The 26,763-nt window shown below is 45.1% G+C and overlaps 1 protein-coding gene across 4 annotated transcripts in view; it reads right to left on the bottom strand.

The window, feature by feature from the left end:
* LOC104337953 (ubiquitin-associated protein 2) overlaps nucleotides 1-17,980 on the bottom strand; it is a 122,155-nt gene extending 104,175 nt beyond the window's left edge. For all 4 annotated transcript variants that reach the window (XM_075446363.1, XM_075446362.1, XM_075446361.1 and 1 more), the window contains exon 1: nucleotides 17,893-17,980. The gene's annotated coding sequence lies outside the window, so the exon portion shown is untranslated. The remainder of the gene's footprint in view (nucleotides 1-17,892) is intronic.
* Nucleotides 17,981-26,763: the final 8,783 nt, after the last annotated feature.

The following is a 26,763-nucleotide window of genomic DNA, read 5'->3' on the forward strand; positions in this document are numbered from 1 at the left end:
AAACCCAGCTTTCCTAGAGAGACTAAATCCCATCCCCTCCCAAAGTCTCCATAGCATAAGTCTTATTCAACACATGTAGTTGGGTTTTTGCTTTCGATTTTAGAAGGAAGAGAGGAAGGCAAAGAATCAAAGAGTAATTGAATGCATATCAACACAAAAGGCAGGTTAAGCTGTCATAATTCTTTCTTTGATCTTTTGTTCAACTTTTCCTTGGCAAGAAATCTAGTCATTTTATATACTCAAATAAGTCAGAAAAGCTAGAGATAAACAGAATACAAATTGACTTCACAGGGTGGCAAACCCCACAAGACACATTAAATCTATTCCTGAACGTCCAGGGACAGACAGGGCACTGCAATACCACCTGACTTTCAAGAATCCTTCTGAAGTTAAATATTCACCTGAATGAGCTAAACAAAACATTTGCAGTTTCAATTCTTTTCCTTAAGCAGTCTAAAGAAAGTTGTTTTCTTGATTCTCTGGACAAAGAACTGCGGTAAAGAACACTGCGCAGAAATCTCTGTGAACACCTTCACAGTATGATTGCTTTTTTTACACTCTAATAACAAAGCTACTCAGTCAAGGATTTCTCACAATGACATGGCGAGGAAAATGCTGCAGGACACTGCCTCATGACAGCATGACTACTGTACATGTACAATGAGTCTAGATTTTACTGCTACAGCAGTAGCGTGACATGAGCATTCCAAAGCAAAGGAAGACAAAAAGAATATACAAATAGGTCTTGCAAACAAAAGAAACAACAACAATGTTTTGGAAGAGAAAGAAGTGCTCATCTTCAAAAAACTGGAGTTAGGCAAAGACTGGTCACGTATCCAGAGCTGCTCTCAAAAGCATGATGTGGAAGGGGGACTGCTGTGGTTCTCCCTCGATTTGCAACAAAAGAATCACGCAGTTACTCTCCCACTCTTTCCCCCCTTCCCAATGGGATGCGGAGGAGAATCCGAAGCAAAAAAAGGAAAAAACTCATGAGTTGGAATGAGAACAGGGCCAACCACTTCTGAAGCAGCTCGAACGCCTTCATAAGCTGCCAGAATCTCTTTTTCAGTGGGAGTATAGCGGGCCTCGGATCCTTTGTATCCTCGAATCCAAAACCCCAGGGGTCGACCTCGAGTTTCCCCTGGTGCTTTCTGCCAGAGACTCCAGGTTGGGCCATTCTCCCCGGCTGCGGTGTAGAGCACGTTTTTAACATCTTGCCCTCACCGGACTGGACCAAGAGCTACGGCATGAACTATCTCCCGTTTAATCTGTTCAAATGCCTGTCGTTGCTCAGGGCCCCATTCAAAATCATTCTTCGTCCGGATCACGTGGTACAGAGGACTTACAATCTGGCTGTAATTTGGGATGTGCATCCTCCAAATACCCACAACACCCAGGAAGGCCTGTGCTTCCTTTTTGCTGGTTGGTGGAGACATAGCTGCTATTTTGTTGATGACATCCATTGGGATTTGACGGCGCCCATCCTGCCATTTTATTCCCAAAAACTGGATCTCTTGTGCAGGTCCCTTGACTTTACTTCGCTTAATGGCGAAACCAGTTTTCAGAAGGATCTGAACTATTTTCTCCCCTTTCTCAAAAACTTCCTCCGCTGTGTCACCCCATACAATGACGTCATCGATGTACTGCAGATGTTCTGGGGCTTCACCCTTTTCCAGGGCAGTCTGGATTAGGCCACGGCAAATGGTGGGACTGTGTTTCCACCCCTGGGGCAGTCGATTCCAGGTGTACTGGATGCCCCTCCAGGTGAAAGCAAACTGTGGCCTGCACTCTGCTGCCAAAGGGATGGAGAAGAATGCATTAGCGATGTCAGTTGTAGCATACCACTTGGCTGCCTTTGACTCCAGCTGATATTGAAGTTCTAGCATGTCTGGCACAGCAGCACTCAGCGGTGGTGTGACTTCATTCAGGCCACGGTAGTCTATTGTCAGTCTCCACTCTCCAGTAGATTTTCTCACTGGCCATATGGGACTATTAAAGGGTGAGCGAGTTTTGCTGATCACTCCTTGACTCTCCAGCTGGCGGATCAGCTGATGAATGGGGAGAAGGGAGTCTCGGTTGGTACGATATTGTCGCCGGTGCACTGTTGTGGTTGTGATTGGCACCTGTTGTTCTTCCACCCTCAGCAACCCCACAACGGAAGGATCCTCTGAGAGACCAGGCAAAATGGACAGCTGTTTAATTTCTTCCGTCTCCACAGCAGCTATGCCAAAAGCCCACCAATACCCCCTTGGGTCCTTGAAATACCCTCTCCTGAGATAGTCTATACCAAGGATGCATGGAGCCTCGGGGCCAGTTACAATGGTGTGCTTCTGCCACTCCTGCCCAGTGAGGTTCACTTCAGCCTCCAGTACACTCAGCTCTTGGGACCCCCCCCGTCACTCCCGAAATGCAAATGGACTCTGACCCTTTGAAATCTGATGGCATTAAAGTACACTGTGCACCAGTGTCCACTAGAGCTTTATACTCTTGTGGATCTGACGTGCCAGGCCACCGAATCCACACCGTCCAATAAACGCGGTTGTCCCTTTCCTCCACCTGGCTGGAGGCAGGGCCCCTCTAATCCTCGTCAGAGAATTTGCTACTCACTTCCTGTAAAAATGACTTGGAGGTCCCCTCCAGAGGATCGGAATCAAGATCAAACTGTCTACCTGGTCTGGAGAGCTGGCTGCTGGAAACTGGAGTGGCATTTTTCCTGGAAGAATCCCCTTTTGTGATTGTATTACCTCGCAACTCACGCACTCGTGCCTCTAGACTTGAGGTGGGTTTTCCTTCCCACTTCCTCATGTCCTCTCCGTGGTCACGCAGGTAGAACCAAAGGATGCCCCGCGGTGTGTAGCCTCTGTATTCCCTCTCCTGAGCAGAGAAACGTTTGCCCCTAATAGCTGAGACACTGGCCCGTACAGGTGGGAAATAGGACATGTTCTCTTCGATTTGCCGCACCTCCTGGGCCAGTTTCTCCATAGCTGAGACAATGGAGGAAGAGAGACTTTCCTCATATTGGCGGAGTCTGACAGCCACCTCATCCACTGTTGGTGCCTCCTCACCTTTCCAGTTTACGACTGCCAGTGAGTTGGCATATGAGGATGGGGTGCTCCGCACAAACTTCCTCCACATAGATGCTGTTCACTGGACTTCATCTGGGTCTGTGGGTAACTGGTCATCATCTGGTTCATAGTAAACCAGCTCCCACACAGCTAATTCCCTCAAGTACTGAATACCCCTTTCCATGTTGGTCCACTTGCCAGGACAGCATACAACATCCTCACTGAAGGGGTACCTCTCCCTCACCCCTGAGAGAAGTCTCCTCCAGAGGCTGAGGACTTGTTCCTTCTTCCCAATGGCCTTGTCAATGCTCCCTTCCCTGGCCAGGGATCCCAGCTGCTTGGCTTCCTTGTCCTCTAACTCCAAACTGCTGGCCCTGTTATCCCAGCACCGCAGCAGCCAGGTGACAATGTGTTCGCCTGGGTGGCGGCTGAAATCTTTCCGCATGTCTCGCAGCTCACTCAGGGACAGGGACCGGGTGGTGATCTCTATCTCCCGTGATGACCCTGGCTCATCATCATCCCTCCCGGAGCGATCTGCTCTCTTTCTGTCTTTCTTTAGTTTTACAGGGGCGACTGCTACCGGCACAGGTTGGTCATTGGGCTCAGCCGCAATGCCTGCGGCTGGAGCAGCTGCTGTGCCCGCCAGGGAAGCCGGGACAATGCCAATGGCAGCGGCAGCAGTGGTGCCGGTCGGAGGGCTGTGATTGCCTGCTGGGCTGGAGGGGCTGCAGGGCCGGCTGGGGGGGCAGCGCCAGCCCCAGTGCTTGCTGCTTCGTTTCCCCCCCTTCCCCTTTAGGGCACTGAATCAGGTTGAACAGGGCTTGGTAGGTGTGGGCCAGACCCCAGCACATTGCGGTGATTTGTGTCTCTCTGGGGTTCCCAGGGTGGCAGCACACTTTTTGCAGATATTTTACTAGTTTGTCCGGATCCTGCACTTGCTCAGGGGTGAGTTTAAAACACACCGGGGGTGCCCACTGCCCTAGACATCTGCCCATGCTGTCCCACACACCCAGCCACTCAGAGCTATCCAGCCCCGGGGCAGGTCTCTGCCAGATGTTCTTAACGACTTGTTTAACCCTAAACAAAACCTGAAACCCATTAAGGAGGCAGAACAGTAGGAGCACGCTGGCCTGAGCATCCCACAGGTACTCAAAATTCTCAAAAGCTGTTAGGACCAGCCTAAAGGAGAGAGGGGGGGTGAAAAAGTGGGGGAAGGTATCCCCTCCGGTTTTCCCCACAGAGTGGGTTTGATTATTAATAAATGCTAAGACATAGTATCCGAGGTATGGAAATGACCACAGTGCCGCATGCAAATACAAGCCTAATTTCATGCACAGTGGTGTTATCATGTCATAAGTTGATATCGTACAGTAGAGCAAAATCATCATCTTGGTCCTTTTTCCAGTGATAATGAACAGCATAGCAGTGAACAGATACAGCAAATAAGGATTCAAAAGCCACAGCCATCTGATCAAAGTCAGCAACATTTTTACCGGCAAGTACTTAACTAACGCAGTAAATGCATCTAACAAAAAAATTAAAAAAATCTAAGAAAGCTGTTTTAACACACTGCTCAGCCCTGCCGTTAGCCCCGCCCCACGCTTGGGCGCCAAATTAAATGTTCTGGTTTGGGCTGCAGCCGGCAGCAAAAGCTCCACGCAGCCGCCCCTCCCCCCGTCAGCGTGCGAAGGAGAATGAGAAGAAACAGGCAGAAACTGGTGGGTCGGGATAAGGGCAGTTTAACAGAACAGCAAACAAAGGGAACAGGAACAACAACGATACAGAAAAAGGGGATTACACAGAACAAACCCGCAGAACAGAGCCCCGCAGAACAGAGCCGCTCCCTCGGACCAAACCGCCGCTCTGCCCTCCCTAGCCGCGAGAGAGTTCTCGCCTCCCCCCACCGGAACCCAGCATGACAGCACATGGTATGGAATATCCGGCTCTGTTTGGCCAGGTTGGGGTTGGGTCAGCCCACCCGGCTGTGCCCCTTCCTGGATTCTGGTGAAAATTAACCCTGTCCTTGCCGAACCCAGGACAGACATCAACATCTACAAAATCACTATTCTCATCTTTTGCTGCCTTTCTGAAAGAACACCACCATTTTAGATAGCAACTGGCTGGACTTCCACATGCAGAAAAAATGAAGTCCTGCTCCTTGTCCTAACTAATTATAAGTCCCATGTTTGCAAGGGCCTGCAAGATGCAGTAGTTACTAGCACTTACCAATGACTGTAATGAAACTAAGAGACCCAGTTAGACTAACTGCATGTTATTTTCTAAGCGCCACTCTCAGAACTGTCAGAACTATAGGATCTTACTAGACCATAACACAGACCAGACCACAGTTGTTGTCATGAACTGAAAGAAAAAAAAATAAAAAGGCTGCACTGGTCAACATAGATATATAATATATAGAAAATAGGAATTCTCTTTGAGAAAACACGATCATGGGGATCCTGTGAGGAAGGGAAAACAGCTAATTCACTTTTGAAGTATGTTTCTCTGCTAAGGAGTATTTTAAGAAAAGCTCTGGCATGACCTGAAAGAAAATTCAAATATGTTACTGTCACCTTCGATGGAAGGACCTAATTTTTTGACCTCGTCATAGAAAAGGCTTTTTTTATACAAACCCTCTTGATACCTGTGAATGTAGCAAATGTAACAGATGTAGCAGATGCAGATAGAAGGTTAGCACTTTAGGTCATCAGAATCACTGCACAACAGATTAATTAAAACCAAAGCAAGTCTTGGTTCTCTGTAAATAATTGGGAAGGTTGTGAAGGAAGGGGTTGTTGGGGTCGATGTGGCTTGAGAATTAGCATGACTAGGCTGCTTAAGCAAAACAGCATAACTGAACAGGCCGCTGGAAAAGACAGCTAAGAATAGCCATTGAGAAAGTTCTGATAATGCACATGGTGTGGGTTAGCAAAAACAAGATGTGTTCAAGGACATGGAGGCAGTCTGTTGCTATTGGCGTTAGTGCATAGTTACCAATCATAAGGGAATGTGGGGCGTGTGAACAGCGTGTGATTTATGTCTGTAGCCTTATCCAAATAAGCGTGATCGCGTGTACAGATATGGAAAATGTATATAACCGCACAAGCGGAATAATAAAGGAATCCGACTGTGCATCGTATCAGTGTGTGTGTGAGAGTCGTTCCCGTCCTTGCATGGATGCCGAAACTCGGCAAGGGGTTAAAAGGGATTTTAATAGAAGTGGCATTACCTAATAGTTGCTGTGCATTTAAAAAACTGATAGTGCTTATCTATTGTCTAAATTAACTGAAGCAGAGTCTTGCATCTCCATACGAAGGGGTTAGTTCCTGATAGGGGCTGGGAGTCCCCTGGAACCGGTCAAGACCAACCCTGCTGTATGGATGGGAGCCAGAAGAGAACTGAGTTTGCGCAGAAACAAAGGTCAATCAGCGGACACCGTGATGAAGAGGATGGGCCTTCATCTTGGGACCCCCGATGACCACCACTAGGAGGCACTGCGCAAGCGCAGCTGGGAGAAGTCTATGGAAATTACTTCTTGGAACTAATTATAATATGGAAATAATTTCTCGGAACTGATTTTGATATACAATGAGGATAGATGCATATGTATAGGTGTATTGGGAAATCTAATGTATATGTAATATTTGATTGTATAAATTGAAGAGACACGTTGCTGCTCAGCGCGCACGACTTTGGTGGGACTACCCCCCCCCCCCCCCCCCCCCCCCCCCCCCCCTCCGTGCTGCCCGTCGCCGAATAAACATACCTACTTTACAATCTTACAGATTGTGGAGTCTGCTTTCCGCACATCAGTTGTAAGATAAGAGACTCCTGAATAATCCCCCTTTAGACAGCTTGGCCTTGGGAGAGCAGATGCGCAAAACTACAGAGATAAGGAGGCTGCAAGATGACCATAAGACCGGAACGAAGTAACCTTGGGGGACATGGTACATGTGATCTTAGAACTGAGTTTGCGCAGAAGCAAAGGTCAACCAGCGGACACTGTGATGAAGAGTACGAGCCTTCACCTGAAGACCCCCGGCAACCACCCAGAGGCGCCAACAGACATGCGTGAAGGACATTAACATATGAGTTCTCGGAAAAAACATAAATATTATCAGCATTTCTCGGGAATGTAATGAATATGAATGTTAACATAGCATAAATACCTAGTAATTGTGTGTTTTCGGCACACACATTTTGGGCAGAGCTATCCCCTGTGCGTCCAGTGCTGCAATAAAGAATGACCGCTTTCTAAAACTCCAAACTTAAGTTTTAGAGCGTGAATTATTTTGCCGCTTCCCAGTAACACTCTCTAAAAGCTACCAAAGTAAAAGAGATAACGTATTCCCATCACTGACCACACCGTATGCTGTCCTGAACTGCCAGCTGACTCAGTATCTCAGGTTAGGAAGACCACAGCGGCTCAGAGGTGGTTCCTGGTGCTTGCACAATCATGCACACGCTCTATTTCCTCTTGCTACAGGAGGAAAGGAACACCTCCATTTGAGTCCTCTGCTCTCTTATTTTCTAGCCTAAGGAAATAAAAAAGTACTAGCCAAGTCAATACACAGTATACTCGCTGTTTATTCCATCACTACTACATTCAGTGGTGAAGAACCATCAGTATTGCAAATCTCCTCTTCATACCTGTTCCTCTGGGTTTGTGTCGTGTGTGAAACAGACACAAGCAACAGGATTAAAAATAGACGAGCAAGAGCAGAGACATTTGTGACATTCTCACACTTGCAGAAACACACTCAACTGCATTAAAAAAAAAGGGGGCGCCTAGTTAATTCACACTAGAATTGACAACGAGGAACAAAGTAGAAAATGCCACCATAAAAAGGTTTTGGAAGGGAGGATTAATTCAGAATTGCGACACTCAGATCACATTATAACACTCACAACAAAAAGCAAGTTAAATTACAAGCCACAAGTGATATAAAAGCAAATGTATTAAGTAATCAATAAGGCTGTATCTATAAAATGTGCAAAAAACCTCATGATATTAGATTTTTTTATTCTAGCTTCAGAGTTTTGGTAGCAATACCAAAGAGCTCGGGTATCATTCCTGCACCTGTACAGAGCCCTACTCCTTGAACTAGACATTGAGGGAAGACCACCAGTACAGATCACTGCTTGTGATATGCTCACATATTCAGAAAACCAAATAAAACAAGACGTCTTGCTGAAAAATACTCTTTTAAATAAAGCAAGATATTCTAAAATATCTTTCTATAATTTTCCCCCAGATTATGATATTTCTCAAGGTTCATCTTAGGCAAGAGGAGAATCCATCAAAATAAAAACCTATTTTTTTTCCACAGTGACATATATGACTGAATATAAAGCTCCAGAAGAAAGAAAAGAAACAATAGTTTCTAAAGCAGTATTAAAGTTTCCTTCCTTCACAATCTTATGCTTTTACTTGTGGAGTCCTGGCTGGATGAGAAGGGACATAGTTTAGTGCCGTTGAGCAACCCAGGCTTTGAACCAGAGATAGGCCTTGAGGAGTGACCTTGGACTGTCCTTGACAGAAGACTTTGAGGAAGTAAAGCGGCGAACACGGAACACTGCCGCAGGGAGAGTCACGTCGCCGCTTCCGCATGGAAATGAAGCTTCACCAATCGCTGTGCATGGCTAAGGGAATTTAACCAATCAGAAGTTGCCAGCAGTGCAAGTAATAGTAGCTTTGCCTATATAAACCCTGTTTGTCTGACTAATAAAGGAGAACAATCATACTCACATTGAGACTCCGTCGTTACTCCGGGTCCGTCTCCCACTCCAACATTTACTGTGCATGAACTCTTGATGAAAACTCATGGCCATTTGGTTCAGTTTAGTTTTCCAAAGCGAAACCTTGTGAGAAGTTGAGTTATTTTTCAAATTTTTTGTCAGGTGCTTGGAGATGAGCAGCCACAGAAACAGTACCAAGAACCAAAAGCCATAAGAGAACATTTTTATTTCTCTGCCAACTCTGGATTGCTCCTTCTATGGTCACAACCAGTTTTAGCATTTTGTCCACCTTTAAACAAGGTGGGTTTTATTAGTTTCCTTTGATACTAAACGTTATCTTGGCCTGCTTCAGTCAGAAAACTTGATTTTACCCCAGGTTTTCCTACTTTATTTTGAGCATTATTTTTCTCATGATCACAACTTCTCAACTTGGTGTCAGGTGTAAATTCACTTATTCTTGTTCCATTGATCTAGAATTTTCCACAAGGCCATGTCTATCCGATCTATACCAAAATGATACAGAAATATCCAAAGAGATGAAGGATTAACAATCTTTACAACTTCAAACATACAACACGCTAGAAAGGAGCAGGTGCCCTCCACACAATTCATCACAAAGTCATCCAGGCTGTTCTTGTGTGTTTAACATTAAAAAAGCAAAACGAAATTTGTCTCCCACTTCGTAGTTAGTTTCTTAATCTTTTTAAAGATACCAAAAAGACAAGTTACTCACGTATGATGTCAAACTGTCCAAGTTTTTATTGCACTTAATTCAGTATTTATTTTCTCTCCAACATAAGTGGGGAGGAACCATCCTTAGCCGCCTTCTAGGCCCACAGTCACTGTTCCAGTTCCCCATCTTTACCTTTTTCTGCAAGTCTGGACTGACTTGAATGTTGTTTGGCTGACATGCGTTTTCTGTCTCCGGTAGGAAGTTCTCACTCTCCTCCTCCCCCATTTCTTTCCAAGCCAAACTAGCTTATAATATTATTGAAGAATGTGCAAATAATATTATTTTTTAAGAAAGTCTGCAAAATCTGAATTAGCAAATAAAGTTTTTCTTCAAAATTTCCTTTCTATTGATAGACCATTAAGAAATTCCTTTTCACAGAAATTTATTCACTCATTTTCTTAAAGTTTATATTTCCTTTTAAATATATTTTTGTATTCTGCAGGGTCATTCATTACTACGCTGTACTAAACTAACAGCCCCTGATTCCACAGACGTTTCAGCTTTATATACTGTGCAACGCAACATTAAAATGCTTATGTAGAAAGTCATTTTCTAAAACATCCCAAGAAGATATTAGTCACCTGTCTATTTTACCATCAATCTAAAAGACCAAGCACTCTGCTGCAAGATCAAGTTACACATTTTGAAAGAAAAGGGACTTGCACTCTTTGCATCTTAGTTTCTGAAAGTTAGCTTATTTATATTAATTGCAGCACCTTCTGAGATTGCATCTGGAATAGACATTTTGCTAACTACAGTGTCTAATTCTAGCAACAGTATTAAAATATTACAGGTATCAGCTTTAGAGATCATACTGCACCTATAAAAAACTTCACTGAACAAATGCTTTGGCAATGACAACCTTTAAAACCACTCCAGCAGATGTGTTGTAAACATCAATTTTCTCCTAGCAAACCAAAAAGCTGTATCTACACAGAAATCGAGCAAGGGATAACCAAGATAAAAATATTACGAGTTTTAAAAACTGCATTACAAACTTAAGTAACAGCTTCTTAATCACAACAATAATTTTCAGTCATTTACAGAATGTTACATAAAAATTCTAGCACAACAGAGGACTGTTAAACACACTTGTAAAAGCTGAGATGACGCTGTAAATAAACTGAGAAAGCAATGGTAGTTTAAAATGCAGAACAGTATGATGATTTAAACATGTTCTCATTCACCTGGCAGAGAAATTGACAAGTCTGAAGTTGAGATTTTTCAGGAAATGTAAGAGGTGGTAAGTCTCATTTTATTCAACAGAAGGACTAAGTGAATCTCTAAATGAAGCTAACTTTCCCCACCATTAGAGTGCCAGAAGAGATAGCTTATCCCCTTCAACATTTCTCCCTTAAAGAAGAACAAAGAGTTTACCTTAAAAAAAAAAAAAAAAAAAAAGTATTTCATAGCATATCTGTTCATATATAAACTTCTGGGAAAAAAAGGCAACTTGTCAATGCTGCACTACACATACCCATAAATGCAGAACAAAAATGCATTTATAGGAATACCAAAAGAAATAAGATGCAAAACAATCTTGCAACTTTCCAGTTTGCGTTACACTGAAGTCCCAATTGCTACGCACTAACAGAGCAACACCAGTTCAAAAGACTGAAACACAGTCACAGCATCAAATAATTCACCACACAGATTTAATAGCCAAAAGGGATGTGGATAACAGAGACCCCTTCCTCATCCCCAAGTATTTCACCAGGGCCCATCATTCCCAGCTTTATTTCATTACTCACTTTCAGTGCAGTTGATCAAAACAGGAATTTTGTTTGTTTGTGAAGACACACCTAAGGTTCCCCAGCATTAATGACTTGATTTCTGCTGCTATGAGCCAGACTCCAGATAATTTGAACAAATCAAAGTAACAATCCATCAAATCAGTGATCAAGAATACCAAACTCTTCCCCCCACCCCAAACCTGTCTTGTAACTACCCCAAGCCACATCCTCCCCCTGTTCCTCCACAGGCAACTCATTCTGTCCCTCTACATACTGCATTAAGACCTGTCTGTTGAATCAAGGAGAGAACATACCACCAAAAGAACATGCTAACAACTGATCCTAACTTTTCTCCAATGGAGCTCCAGTGGAGCAACTGGAAGGGGAGGAAGAGCTGCATGTCAGCTTTTCAATCAGGGTCTGTCAATAAAGGGGACCTACAACCATAAAACCAGTTCCTGGTCACCCATCACTCCTTAACAAAGCCCTGGTGAGGAAAACAATGCCAACTCCATTTGCTAAACCCTTTCATTTGTTCTCTCCTACATTCAGCTCCAATCTCAAACAGCTACTTGGTTTTTGCTAGGCAGAAAAGGTTTTAGTTACCACAATCTGATTTAATGTTCAAAACCTACTTGTTCTGGCCTGCAAGGTAAGATGAGTCACTCTATGGTTTTGTGCTCAATTTTTGCTTAGATATTTAAATCAACTGAAAAGGTTCTGTGGTTTCTTGCCCTACATTTTATCATATTTTATAATAGGTAGGTCATTTCATAACTAGAGAAACATTTAGGATGCCTTCTGTTGATCAGTTATTTTTATGTTTTTTGAGAAGAAATATAGAAGTTTGACGTTTTTGCTTCCCTCTCTCTCCCATGACTGAAGTACTCAAAAGCACTCCCTAGCAATCAACAGAATCATCAAGGGAGACAAGTCATATAAATATTTGAGGTAGGTTTTCTAGCAGAAACTAAATCTCACTGATGTTTCATTTCGGAGGACTGTACTAAAAGAGCCGTCCCAGCACTTCTCAGATTCAATATCCCTAACTATGAAGTAATTTTAACCATCTAGCTTTATTTTAACCTTTGTCTACAGTTGTGGGAGTCCTGGGGATTTGGGGGAAGGGGGCTGAATTCGCAAGAATAAGAAAAATAGGCTGATCCAGTTCACTTCTCATTTACCAGGACTTCTGTAATTCTGCAAAGTTTTGGCTTTAGTCTCATTAAAAAGTACTTTTAAAAATAATTTTGATGCACATAGCTCCATAAAATGAACTGCTCAATATGCCTGTTTATGACCTGTTTCTTCCCTCATAGAACTGAATTATAATCTTCAGTTCAGCTAGAGCCAAGACAGCCAATTACTCCTTATTTGCAAGCACAGAAATTATTTGGATTTGAAATACACATCTTATTGCATTTTTACAGCACTTTCTCAAAACACATATCCCAAACCCAACCCACCTCTCCACCTATCAAGAGGGAAGGTGCAAAGACAGAGCCAGGCTCTTTTCAGCGGTGACCAGCGAACAGGACCAGAGGCAATGGGCACAAACTTGAAATACAGGAGGCTCCATCTGAACATCAGGAAATACTTTTTTTACTGTGAGGGTGACCGAGCACTGGCACAGGTTACCCAGAGAAGTTGTGGAGTCTCCATCCTTGGAGATGTTCAAAAGATGTCCAGACCAGTCCTGGGCAACCTGCTGTAGGTGGCCCTGCTTGAGCAGGGGGAGACAAGATGACCTCCAGAGGTCCTTGCCAACCTCAACTAGTCTGTGATTAAGTGAAGTAAAAAGCGAAGGAAGTCCTATAACAGAAGAGCTGTTATCAAAAATGCCCCACAAGCTTCATCAGGGACAACTCTTAAGCTCTAGCATTTCTGCTCAGACAGTCACATAAAGAAAACCAAGTGAATGTCTATCTTCAATTAAATCAGGTAGGACAAAAGTCACTGGGACTTTAAATCCAGCACTATACACTACTACATCAACAGATAAAACAGTAAGCAATGAAAACTGGAGTACAGGTATAAAGTTGCAAGGACTTTTATACTTGTAGTCATAACAAAACTATTCAAGAAATAAGCGTCTTTTCCCAAGACACAAAGAAAGGTTCCTGGGCATGGCTGCTATCTAGACATCAAGAAGCAGCAAAGAAACAGTTGAAGACACATATCAGAAGTCACAAGGTTCTCTCAAACACTGAAAGAAAAAAAAAAAAAAACAACACACACACCAAACAAAACCCACACACCACTTCTGCATACTCATTAACTTGCCTTCACCAAGCTCATAATATTTTAATCTTTCTCTAAACTGAACTTCAGACAGCTACCCCTTGGCACTTACCCCATGTTCAAAACACTCAGAAATTCATTCAGTGGTTTATAAAAGAAAGTGAAGCACAAGACTGGGAAGTGCAGTACTACTCCCCCTCATCACATTTAGTCATCCAAAGTTAACACCAGTAACTTAGATCCCCCTTATGTCAGTCTCAAAGTGGATCACAAGTCAGTGATCTGAAGAATGTGTGACTGAAAGCTGAAATAAAAGCCCAGTAACAGCAGACACCTGTCCCTTGGCATACAACCCATCAAAAGCATGGCCAGAATTTCTCAAATACGATATATTATGTACAGCCCGACAGCAGAGTAGGGTTTGGCACCAGGATTCCTTTCAGATTCATGTTGCTGAAACTGCATCTAAGACAACATGCAAGTTTGAAAATCAAGGAAGAATGTAAATGCAGAAAGAAAAAAAAAATCAGCAATAGTCTTCAAATACAGGGAAACATGGACAATGTGATAATATACAGTCAAGTGTTTACCATGAAATAGTCATGATTCAGTTAACATTTAAAACCAAAGAGAGGAAACAAAAAAGCTTTCAGAAGCCATATGCTTCATTCTATATTATTATATCCACCATCCTCAAAACACTTAACAAAACAAATACAGTAGGAAAAAAAAAATATTTTTCTTTGCTCAAAAGCAATCTCAATATGGTCTCTAAAGCATCATCCTACTGCCAGGAACAGTATTTTAGTCGTAAGAAATACAACTGAAATGTTCTAGATGAAACCTACACCACACACAGTAAAACTGCAAAAAGACTGTAAAATGGACTGCAGGAGCCCCAGGTGGACGGGAAGTTCTGACAAACTGCCAGTTTAGATAGCCAAAATTAAAGAGCGTGGACTTTCATGTTAGAGCAAAATGGAGAAACCCTTTGTACGATTTTCGTAAAATATAAGCTTTAAGTAATTGCAAAGGAGCTACTTCACAACCTTTCATCCTGGCTCTCAATTTAATGAGCATAACCTGTTTAGGGAAGTTATATGAAAATGAGCATAAGTTATATGAAAAAAAATTCAAGTCCAAACTAGATCATTAGATTACCCGCCTGGACAAGGTCCTCTACAGCCTACTGTAGGTGACCCTGCTTCGGCGGGAGGGTTGGACTAGATGACCCACAGAGGTCCCTTCCAACCCCTACCATTCTGTGATCTCCAAAAAGCAAAGAGGACACAATGGGCTACAAATGAGCAGATTGTATCGGGGGGGGGGGGGGGGGGGGGGGGGGGGGAATCAACAAAAAGCTCCAACAGAATAACAACACTGAAGTGGATATTACTTGTATTGACTCTAGCACCTTCCATTCAATAGTTTTGAAGTATACAAATACAACGCTGAGTTTCTTTAATCTGTCATCTTATAAAGGGGACAATTCACTTGGCTTCTCTTTTACCAAGGTCATACGATGCTGTTGCAAACCCAAGTGCAGAACACAGGTCTTCAGAGTCCCGCTCATGTGCTTTAACCAAATAAGAGACAAAGGTAAATAAAAAGATTAATAAAATATATAAATTTGTACTCCTATTCTTTCATGAAGAACCTATTCCAAGCACTGGTAATAAACATTATTGAAATTGCAAGTAAACATTATTACTAATAGTAATACTATCAATACTAATTATTAACAGAGTATTAATAGTCTACGATACATATATTTCTCAAGCATTATAATCAGCATATTATTCTGCTATGATCAATATCACTAGGTGGACACTAGCAACAAATATAAAACATACCAAAAAATGGCATTCTATGAGGAAAGCATCACATAAAAGTCCACAGAAGAAATGTAAAACATCAAAAATCTGCTTCTCAGTTCTAAAAGGGTAGCTTAAAAATTGGAAGAAAAATTAAAAAAAAAAGCTTCTGGTAACAGACAAGATTTTTTTGTTGAGTTTTCCCTTAGCTTCCTTAGATTTTGGAGTTACAGACTCGCCACTAAAGTCCCCTTGAATGGTCAAATCCTTTTGCAACTCGCAGCACCAGGAGCTTTTTTTGAGGACTGGCCAAAACAATGCAAGTGAAACAGTCGAAATTTCTGAATTTCCATGCCTTTGTTTTTATTACTATAAACATTTTTTTAATCAATACGCTGATAAAACTGCAACTAGAACAAAGCAGAAGAGAGCTTGCTCAATTCCCAGTCCTCCCTCCCTCCTTTAAGTTACCAAGATTGTTGAGATTATAAACACAGAAGTTGGCTCATTTTCCAGACTATGCATCAAAATTGGTTTACACCAGTTAATCCAGTTTCTCCATGTAACCCTCCAGGAGTCACAAACATCATTAATGCTGCAAAGTGATTTAGCCTTGCTTGCTTTCAAGTTACCTAGTGTAAGGTTAAAAATATATTCTTTAACAAAGTTAGGTCAAATAATAGGTATAAATACTGAGCCAGCCAGGTAGGAATCCAAACCCAGATTCCACTAGAGAACATGATATAACCAAGGGAATTGCTAAAAGGGCCTAGTAAATACTAAAAAAGCAAAGCCTCAAAAGGCTGAGTCGCTGCCGGTTTGTTGTGAAGGGCTCTGTTTCAATGGCAAGCGCTGCTCCTCCAGGTCTGCACATCCCCCCCTTCTCTCCACACACATCAAGCTCCAATTTCTCTTTTTGAAAAAACAGCTGCTCTCACACCAGGGCGATCCCTCCATTTCACCAGCCACCACTGCCCCAGAGGCCATCGCCTTGATCTGCTGCTATACTATAAGCATTCAGCCTTTACTCAAATTGAGATAACTAGGGACCCATTGCTGCTTGGTAGCTAGAGACAAAGCGAGCTGACCCTCATGAGCTTCCCCTTACATAGCTCCACACCAAACCCGAAGTTTCTATTCCATAAGACTGCGTGTTCCTTTGAACATAACCAAGAGGGCTCTGCACATTCATGCTCCTGATGTTCACGCGCCTACAAAAGAGAAGCTTCAAGCCAGGTTCACCCTGAGCAACTCCCAGGTGGCATTCAACAGCACTGCAAACATTTCAGCACATATTTAAAAATCTATTTCACATCACAGAGTTCAGATCCTTGCCATCAGGCTCAAAGGTGCACCAGGTCCCTTTCTACATCCAGTTTCTTACAGAAGGGGTTCCACCAGTTCACTTTCCTACTGTAATTTTCTTCAGCAACAACAGCAAACACAGCTTTCTTTTTTGTTTTTAACTGCAACATCAGCCAGTCCATAAGCCCTGACCTGACTTCCAGTTCTCAGCAAGCACACATAATCGGGGGCGAGAAAGGACTAAGTGGATAAGGTTAACAGAGAACGGTTCAATCGTCACCATGCCTTCAAGTAACCTACTGTTGCTGCCGAGATGCTATTGTCACTGAATTCTGTAGCTGTGACAGTGACACAGCTGCCCTACCCCACCCCCATCAGCGAGGAAGCACACGGGAAGGAGATAGGGAAAGACAACATGGAAGTAAAGCCCTATACAAGGCACAAATCGATAGTTATTCACCCACTTTTTCCCTTCCCGTGCTGCCAGCACTCCTTCGGCCTGACCCGAGATTATGAAGAGGCCTAAAAGCATACTCCCCTCCATCAGCCCCGCTTCTCTTCTGAGGGGTCCAGCTGCACCCCTCTTTCTTTGCACCCCCAAACCCATGGAGCCAAGAGAAGTACAAACCCATCAAAAGAGAAAACCGCAGCTATAAGTAGATGAGAAACAAGGGGATGGGGTGCAGGACCCCCTCCCCAGAACGCAAGAGGGCAGAAAGCTAACCCACCTCTCCCGGCACCCACCGGGGGTCGGCTCAGCTCCCCCTCCCCACAGGAGCCCGGGTCGGAGCTGCCCGCAACCGCGGCCTACTCAGCGACCCCTACCCGTGCCCCTGAGAAGAAAAAAGGAGGCAGCAATCTAGGGCAGGGCGAAGCTTCCCCCAGGCAGCTACCAGGAAAAGTAGGGCAGAGCCACCTCCTCTCACGCCGCCACCCCCCGCGGCCGGGAAGGGGCGACCCTAGCAGACATCCGTCGCCGGACAAAAGCTCCCACTGGGACAGGGAACCGGCCCCAGCAGCAGGCCCATCTCGGGGCCTCAGACCGCTAAAGGAGCAACAGCCGCCCCCGGACCATTGGGTGTGGGAGGGGCGCCGAGCCTTCCCTGGGCGCGTGGGTCCACCGCCGCTGCCGCCGCGCGCACGGGGCAAGCAGTGAGGGAGGGGGACGCGCGCGCGCCCCCCCCCCCCTTCACCCTGCGGGCGCGTGCAGCCCCAGCCCAACCCGTCCCGTCCCGTCCCCGTTCCCCCCCCCCGCGCGGTACCTGCCCAATGTGCTCACAAAGCAGCAGCAGCGACAGCACCCACCACCGTCACGTGACCACCCCGCGCCTGCCTGCCTAACTCGCTCCCCCTCCTCCACACGCGCGCGCGAGGCCACTCCCCAACCACGTGACGTGACGTGACGTGACCGCCTACCATACCCCACACACACCCCCCTCCGCCCGCCTCGTCCCTCAAACGCTGCCAGCGCCCACCCATCCACCAGCATTTCCGCCTATCCCGGCATCACGTGAGCAGGGCATGGGAAGCCGGCCCCTTCCCCCTCACGTGACTGGGATTTCATCCGTCCCTCCCCCCAACGCGCGCGTGGCGGAAGAGGACAGTTGGTTCCGTTAATGGCTGTGCTGAGTAAAAGGGGCATGGGGAGCATCTCTGTGAGGGGTTGCGCGGCTTCCCCGCTCCTGGGAGGTGTCAGTGCTGGCTTGTTGCCGCCGGCTGTTCTGCGGGAGACTCTGGGGCAAGGCTGCAGCCGTTCCTGGGGTCGCTCTGTGGAGGGTTGACGTGCCGGCGGAGTCCGACCGGGAAGGGCATCTGTGGGGACAAGCGGCCCCGCCTCAGCGCTCTGTCAGGCCGCGGGGAGACAGAGGTCTGCGGGTGCAGCCTGGGCCCCGGCGGGATGGATTTAGGAACATTGTGAATGTTCAGAATCATGGCCCAATTCCTCTCTTGCTGGCCGAAAGAGCGATTTGAAGTAAAACCTATAAAACCCCCCAGAGCTCAGGGTGGGGGTGTGTGGGGGTGTTAGGTTTTACTTCTTATTTTAAGGTGGCTTTTATTTTCTGTCCTGCATGGTTTTGGCAGGAGTGGTTTATGTCACAGATTAAAGGCTATTCAGGTTGCCAGATTATGTTCATTATATTTGGTGCCTCGGTCCCAGACAATGTTCAAGCTGAGCTGATGTGGGTTTTGGGATTTCTAGAGCTCCCTTGTTCCTTCTCTAGTTATTGTTCTCCTGGAGACTTCATCCCAGACCTCTTTGATATCCCAAACAATCTGCATGACTAGATAATCAAAAGGCTCCCTCACGTTCTCTCTCTACAGTTGCTGAGACTGAGTTGCCTGAGCAGTCAGGAAATTGGAACCAAATCTGCACTTATGTTAATTTCTTTTGCCAGACTGGACACAGGGAAGCACGCAATTGACATGGAGGAATCCCAAGACAAAGGACAGCTGCACCACAGGAGAAAAAGGGGCAAGGAGAGTATGATAGGGACTAATGGAGAATGGCAAGGGGGTGACACAGCAGAAGTATGTCAGAGCACTTGATGCAGCTTCTGGCAGCCTAAACTGAATGGTGACAGGACAGATGGCAAGAAAGGAAGGTTGCTTGACTCCCTAAGAAGAGGAGTTTCAGGTTGTGAGCCAGGAAAAAAAAAAAAAAAAAGAACTTTTTCCCTTTAGGCTTTTTCCTGCTGTGCATTTTTCCTATTCCGTACAGCACCTCTGGTTGCCCAAAATGTAGCGGTTGTACCCTTCTGGCATCCTTTTGTAAGGCCTGGCATTTTAAGGCAGGACTCACAGCCTATGTAGAAATTGGTCCCTTCTTGATACTCTGCTGAGTAGGCAGGATTGGTGAAGGTGATGGGGGCACCGGATAGCAGACCGTTCAACTTCTGGTGCCTCCAGTGATATGTCCCATGGTTTTTGACCTTTTCTGTGATCTTGTTTCCTTTACTGCTGTTTGCTCATCCTCTGTCCCTTGACCCCATACTCTCCACGTAAGTAGAGAGGACATAAAATCCCATTTTACCCTAAGCAATATCTGAAAATTAATCAATCAATCAGTGCTGTTCATGCTTCTGCCTTCTCTGCCTAGACAGAGTAGACAGATTTAAGCAGCCTGTGTCCTGGACTGACCTTGATATTTATTACATAGATGAGCAGGAGCTATGACAGTTCCTACTGCTCAGAAGCAGCAAGACCTCCCTATTCCCATCTTTTCCCAATAAGATAGAGGGTCTTTTAGAACTAAATTGAAATTCAGACCAAATAGCGCACAGGTAGTGTTGATTTTTCTTGAGGCAGCTGTTGATATTTTGTTTTATTAGTGTTGGGGGGAGGGAATTAATTATAGCTCTAAACAAAGTTTCACAAGCTTCGTGACAAACATATTTGCAGCTCCATAATCTGTGCAGATTTAATCAATATTATTAGCATTCTTTCATCATGACTTGGCAGTCCTTTGCTAATCAAGATGGATATTTGATGTGCAGCATGCAACAACAAAGGCTGAGAGCTCTTGGGATGCTGTAGTCAGATGGTGTGGTGCCAGCTGGAGTGTGTCTCTGAATATCACACAGAATTTAGCCCAGGAGCATTTGGAATAGGAGAAAATTAAACAAGGATACCAGGACACAAGCATTGTAGACTCCTCTCTGCTGTACATTGAGTAAATAGAAATGAGAAAATGGCATGTTTCACTGCCAAAGCTTCCAGAGGAGAGCTAAAGGAATAAACTAATGGGGCTCAGGGATACTGACCCTCGCTCCAAATATTCAGTACATCAGGCTTGGAGAGGAGACCCCGCACTAAACACAGAAAAGGTTTGACCAGGCCTGGCAGGTAAATTCTACCTACTGCCTGTGTCAGGACTTTATTTGCTGTTACAAGGATTTGCGACCTTTTCAGTTTTCCAGCTACTGAAGACTAATCCAGTGCAGCTGCAAATCACACTGGACTATACGTTTAATCTAACTTCAGGATTGCTTTTCTCAGTCACCTACTGCAGATTTCTTAAGTAGCCTGCAGTCCATGTACCACAGCCTGGAAACCACTGTTCTGGTGTTTTGGCATTCTATTTGCCAGTCACATTTGGGAGTGGGGGGGAACCACTTGCGTTAAGAATATCACCCTGTTCCTGGTTCAGAAGTCTGCTCTACTTCTGTGTTACAGACAAGAAATGAAAACCATCTATTCTTCACAGACTCAGGATGCAGTATATCTTCCCTTCTCTTGCTAACACTCTCTTCTACTTTCCTGACTACCAACCCTTGCACCTCAGACTCACTGGATAATTAATCCAACTGAGATGAAGTTCAGAACAGTTTTTCACTATTTAGTCTGAAGCTTGTATTTTCTTTGTTGCCTGTTCTTTCCCCCAGTTACATCACTTGGTCTAATAAAAGTACTGCTCTTCTCTGCAAACTGTTCTTACAGCCTTAACCCATGACACCTGCATCAACAGCACTACCTTTCTCCAAAGCGCACTCCAGTAGCCTCAGAGAGACAACGTATCCAGTCATACTCAGACTCTGTAAAGGAGAGGCTCTGCATGAAAAAAATAAGCTTGACTTTAAGGTTTGATTTGAGTTTGCAGGGAATTAGGAATTCTCTCTAGTTATAGTGGAACAATTGAAAATCTTGGATGCAAAGTGGGGTTGTCTCAAGAGATGTTACCCTTGGGCGTACCAAGGATTACTGCTACATTTAGACTTGGGGTGAAACTCATGAAGATGCTGTCTAGAAATGGGATCCAATGCATTAGATTGTGTTAATATGCATGCAGAAGCAAGGCTTCAGCAACATTTGTACTTGAAAGGGTTGCCATTTCAGTTGTGGAAGCAAGCCCTTCTGGTATAGATGCCATACATTGATTCATGGCATTAAAGGCAGGAAGGGTAATGATATCATTGTGTCTAGCCTTCATACAGCCCAGGCCATTAAAATTCCTAACGTCTGTGGGCTGCATTAGTCTCTCATGTCTCAGCATCATCCTGGGAATTCATGTTGGACTGCTTGATCATCCTTTAGAGTCGGTGCGTGCCTGGAGACAGACACTCTTCTGTACGGGCTCCCTGCAGCCCTTGGTCCAAATTTTCTCACCTTGTAATTTGGCTGTATGAAAAATGCGATGCATTTTCATGTGACCAGAATCTGAAATTGCTCTGTACAACCACCTTAACCTCATTGTTATTTTCCATTCCTCCAACCTTTTTCACAAAACATTTTAGCTGCCGTGACTTTGTACTTATTTCCAGATTGCTGAGACAGTTCAACACAGCTGAGCCTGATATTGATCCTGCAGAACCTCACTATAAACACCTGTTTCAGGGAGGATGTTGTAGCATGTGCTCTGCTAATGGTGAGTGCTGAGTTTGTTCTGTCATACTCTCTGATTTAGTTGTGTGACGTGCCCACTGTTACCTTTATCAGCCAAACAATCTCTAAGTATTAAATAGGCTTTTGTTAAACAGACTTATTTTCCACACAACCCTGTTGCCTGGCATTAACTGTATATCTAGCCTTGAATTCTCTATTAATCAGGTGCCTTATCAGTTTTCCATTATTTTGCCTGTGACATCAAGGAAAGTAGTCTGCAGGTATCTGGTCACCCCTCTGTGCCCTGCTGAAACAGTGGCATGCTTCCAGCCTCTTAAAATTTCTGAAGATTAAAATTATTTCCATGAAGTCAGAAGTTTCCCTGGCCAGCTCTTAAAGAACTTGGGGGGGGGGGGGGGGGGGGGGGGGGGGTGTTCTGGACTAGATGATCGTTAAAGGTCCCTTCCAACACACAGGTCCCTTCTGACCCAAGCCATTCTATGCTTCTATGAAGTCTTGGGTGTAGACACCTCAGGGGTGGTGACAGAAAACCATTTCTGACTGTCAAATGTTACTTCGCACTAGTCAGTCCATAAGCTAACAACCAGCTATTTCTTCTGTCCCACTGTGACACTACTAGAGCATCCTGCTTCTTAGTGGAACTAGAAGTGTTCCAAAAATACCTGCTGCTTCTTTTATAATCATCTGTTAGGGCTTTTAAAACTGTCTATAAGTGGGCCAATATGATTGCTAGGAATTGTTCTTTAAGAGGTTGAAAGTTCTTAGAAGCAAAAAAAATCCTTTTGCTTGTATAGCTTATACCAGCTTATACCAGAATAAATGTAGAGGAATTTATTTTATCTGTTCCTTTTCTAATTTAAGTTACAGGCAACTCAAAGTTTATCAACCAGAGACACCAGTTGTTTACATGCAGAGCTCGTTCATTCTGGGAGGGCTGATTAGCTCAGCTGCAGTGTCCCATAAATGCAAAGCTAATTCAGTTACTAGGCTGCATCGACATCCTCATGTCCTGCTAGAGAATTTTAAACATCCTTGCACCATGTTGGACAGTGCCTCTTGCAGTGCTTACAGAGCATCTGCCTTTATCAGCTGGATTTTAATGGGCCTAGTGGAATCTCAACCCTCCCTTACTTCAGATAATGTAAATGTTCCTATAATTGATTGGTAATAAACTAGTAGTGTTGTAAAGTGGAAGCTTGGATGTTGCACCATTTGTTCTTTTCCCCCAAACTTCATCTTAGGATAAATTACAAGCATTTTTATCCTGTGATATATTTTAGGAGAATGTTTTGAATAGCATGTCCGAGGATATTTGCCAACTCTGGTTAAATGACAGTTAAATTATAAAAGGGCCTTTTGTAGATGCAGCAACTGGCAATGGCAGGAACAAATCGGTGAGCTTGAGAGACCTTGGGGAACTACAAGCTGGTCAGCCTCCCCTCAGTCTCTGCAAAGGTGATAGAGCAAATAGTACTGAAAGCCATTTCCAAACACATTGAGGACAAGTAGTCAGCATGGATTTACACTGGGGAAGTAATTTCTGACCAACTTGATCACCTTCTATGATGAAATGACTGCCTTGGTAGATGAGGAGAGAAGAGGGGATGTTGTTCACTTTGACTTTAGCAAAGCTTTCAACAGTGTTTCCTATAACAGCCTCTTAGACAAATTGATGAAGTACAGATGTGGTGGGTTGACCTTGGCTGGATGTCAGGTGCCCACCAAGCTGCTCTATCACTCAGAATCACAGAATCACAGAATACTAGGGGTTGGAAGGGACCTCTGTGGGTCATCTAGTCCAACCCCCCTGCCGAAGCAGGGTCACCTACAGCAGGCTGCACAGGACCTTGTCCAGGCGGGTCTTGAATATCTCCAGAGAAGGAGACTCCACAGCCTCCCTGGGCAGCCTGTTCCAGTGCTCCGTCACCCTCAGAGGGAAGAAGTTCTTCCTCATGTTCAGACAGAACTTCCTGTGCCTCAGTTTGTGCCCATTGCCCCTTGTCCTGTCACTGGGCACCACTGAAAAGAGCTTGGCCCCATCCTCCTGACACCCACCCTTCAGATATTTGTAGGCATTTATAAGGTCCCCTCACAGCCTTCTCTTCTTCAGGCTGAACAAGCCCAGTTCCCTCAACCTCTCCTCGTAGGGGAGATGCTCCAGTCCCCTCACCATCCTTGTAGCCCTCCGCTGGACTCTCTCCAGTAGCTCTTCATCTTTCTTGAACTGGGGAGCCCAGAACTGGACACAGTACTCCAGATGAGGCCTCACCAGGGCAGTGTAGAGGGGAAGGAGAACCTCCCTCGTCCTGCTGGCCACACTCTTCTTGATGCACCCCAGGATCCCATTGGCTTTCTTGGCAGCCAGGGCACACTGCTGGCTCATGGTTAACCTGTCGTCCACCAGGACACCCAGGTCCCTCTCCGCAGAGCTGCTCTCCAGCAGGTCCACCCCAAGCCTGTACTGGTGCATGAGGTTGTTCCTCCCCAGGTGCAGGACCCTGCACTTGCCCTTGTTGAACCTCATCAGGTTCCTCTCTGCCCAGCTTTCCAGCCTATCCAGGTCACGCTGAATGGCAGCACAGCCTTTTGGTGTATCTACCACACCTCCCAGTTTGGTGTCATCAGCAAACTTGCTGAGGGTACATTCTAACTCTTCATCCAGGTCGTTGATGAAGAAGTTAAACAAGACTGGGCCAAGTACTGACCCCTGGGGGACACCACTAGTTACCGGCCTCCAACTAGACTCAGCGCCGCTGATGACAACCCTCTGAGTTCTGCCATTCAGCCAGTTCTCAATCCACTTCACCGACCACTCATCCAGCCCACACTTCCTCAGCTTCCCTAGGAGGATAGCATGGGAGACTGTGTCGAAAGCCTTGCTGAAGTCGAGGTAGACAACATCCACGGCTCTCCCTTCGTCTACCCAGCCAGTCATGTCATCGTAGAAAGCTATCAGATTGGTCAGGCATGATTTCCCTTTGGTGAATCCATGCTGACTACTCCTGATAACCTTCTTTTCTTCCACTTGCTTCATGATGGCCTCCAGGATAAGCTGCTCCATCACCTTTCCCGGGATGGAGGTGAGGCTGACCGGCCTGCAGTTCCCTGGGTCCTCCTTCTTGCCCTTTTTGAAGATTGGAGTGACATTGGCCTTTCTCCAGTCCTCGGGCACCTCTCCTGTCCTCCAGGACCTCTCAAAGATGATGATGATGTCCTCAGCTGGACAGAGGAGAGAAAATATAACAAAAGGCTCATGGGTCGAGATAAGGACAGGGAGAGATCACTCACCAATTACTGTCATGGGTAAAACAGACTCAACTTGGGGAAATTAATTTAATTTATCGCCAATTAATAACAGAGTAAGATAATAAGAAAGCAAACCAAATCTTAAAAACACCTTCCCCCCACCCCTCCCTTCTTCCCAGGCTCAACTTCACTCATGATTTCTCTACCTCCTCTTGGTTTCTAATACACTGTGAACTTGCTCGCTTTCAGTCTCTGACAGAATGGGCTGCCCTTGCCCAAAGAACAGTTCAAGCACTGTGTTGCTGGCATCTCTTCATTTATTAATCCATTTACTGGATCTTGAAAGCACCTTGCACTGAGAAAGACTATCCTGATCTTCCATTCAGAAGCAGACAGGATGAGTACAGCTATGGCTAGGAAGAACTAACAGAACCAGTATGAAACTATTCCAACAGTGCTGTCTTGGTTTGGCTATCTTGTTCTGCAACGGTGGTGTCACCAGCTGGCAAGAGCTGAGATCCCAAGTCACAAAGATCAGAAACAAAATACACCCAAGAAGGAAAGCAATGACAGCCAAGCAAACCTGCAGCAGCTGGGCTGGGAATTGGAGGCAGGCAGCAGATTGAGTGTTGAAAGGGATAATGTGCACTGCCACTGTGTTTGTAGTGTACAGTAAAAGCACAGTCAATAGCAGCATAGACCTGCTGCCGGCTGCAGGCCAAGGAGTGCAATGGATCTTGTCTTGGTTCCATAGCCAGAAATGATGATGGCCACACACACGTCATGCACAGCCGGTGAGAAAGCACTGAGGGAACCCGGACTGTTCAGTATAAGGAGTGAAGACTGTGGCCATGAAACAGTTAAAAATCCCTTTCAACAAAAAGCGATAAGTTGCCCTAGAGGGGAACAAACTGCTTCATCTGCACAGTGAATGGAAAAGCAAGGGGACCTGCAAGACAGATGATGAGACAAAATAGGCAAATGCTAGAATTAGCTGCTGGGGGAGGATTTGGATTGCTGAGATTTAAGCTGGACACACATCTAGGAAGAGTTCGATGAGTACTGACTGTCTTGGTACTTCCTGAGGTCCTCAGCCATCCCCAATCCTTTTTGGTCCTGCAAGTCATCTGACGGGTCCCACACCATCTGAATGCTGTACTCGATGGAGCATCTGATGCAGTTGGAGAGTTAGTAACCCTCATTGCCAGAGCCCTTTTTATAGCTTAAAGTAACTGTCCCTTCACCCTCCTCTCACTTTCTTATGAGGCTTAGGGGTAGAAACAAAAGCATCAGCCTGGCAGGGGACCTGTTCCATGTTAAGGAGGAGCAGCAGCAAGCGTGACCATCTAGGAATAGAGCACAGCTCATGAGCAGTTCAGCTCCAGCTTCCACACTGAGGGGTTGGCACAAGATCATCTAAATCCATGGCTGGAACAGGAGGAAAGCCAGGAGCCACAGGTTCTACTGCTACCAATACCTTCTAGCCTCATCCCACCACATATCTAACCCATCATCTCCTGCATGTCTCCAGGGCCATGGATATTTTT

The sequence above is a fragment of the Opisthocomus hoazin genome, chromosome W, assembly GCF_030867145.1.
Source record: "Opisthocomus hoazin isolate bOpiHoa1 chromosome W, bOpiHoa1.hap1, whole genome shotgun sequence".
Taxonomy (NCBI): domain Eukaryota; kingdom Metazoa; phylum Chordata; class Aves; order Opisthocomiformes; family Opisthocomidae; genus Opisthocomus; species Opisthocomus hoazin.